We start from the raw sequence: 665 nt of genomic DNA, 5'->3' as shown, positions 1-665 counted from the left end.
TAGTGGGCCAACTCTTACTTTAACTTAGGGGGCTCTCCTTAGTGAAGGGTATTGGGCCAACCCTTACTTTAACTTAGGGGGCTCTCCTTAGTATAGGGTAGTGGGCCAACTCTTACTTTAACTTAGGGGGCTCTCCTTAGTGAAGGGTATTGGGCCAACCCTTACTTTAACTTAGGGGGCTCTCCTTAGGGTAGGGTGCTGGGCCAATCCTTACATTAGTCTCTGGTACAGTGAGTTAGTTTTAAGCGATAACTTCTGGTACAGTGAGCTAGTTTATACATTAACCTCTGGTATAGTGAGTTAGTTTATGTGTTAACCTCTGGTACAGTGAGCTAGTTTATACATTAACCTCTGGTACAGTGAGCTAGTTTATGTGTTAACCTCTGGTACAGTGAGCTAGTTTATACATTAACCTCTGGTATAGTGAGCTAGTTTATGTGTTAACCTCTGGTACAGTGAGCTAATTTATGCATTAACCTCTGGTATAGTGAGCTAGTTTATGTGTTAACCTCTGGTACAGTGAGCTGGTTTATGTGTTAACCTCTGGCTCAGTGAGCTAGTTTATGCATTAACCTCTGGTACAGTGAGTTAGTTTTAAGCATTAACCTCTGGTACAGTGAGCTAGTTTATGTGTTAACCTCTGGTACAGTGAGCTGGTTTATGTG

At 42.3% G+C, this 665-nt stretch overlaps 1 protein-coding gene across 1 annotated transcript in view; it reads right to left on the bottom strand.

Annotated features, from left to right (window-relative positions):
- LOC106473343 (vesicle-associated membrane protein-associated protein B-like) overlaps positions 1-665 on the bottom strand; it is a 22504-nt gene that overhangs the window by 13456 nt on the left and 8383 nt on the right. The window lies entirely within an intron of this gene.

Source organism: Limulus polyphemus, unplaced genomic scaffold (assembly GCF_000517525.1).
Source record: "Limulus polyphemus unplaced genomic scaffold, Limulus_polyphemus-2.1.2 Scaffold6097, whole genome shotgun sequence".
NCBI classification, from domain to species: domain Eukaryota; kingdom Metazoa; phylum Arthropoda; class Merostomata; order Xiphosura; family Limulidae; genus Limulus; species Limulus polyphemus.
Note: the sequence above shows the minus strand (reverse complement) of the source record. Positions and strands in the feature narration are given on the sequence as shown.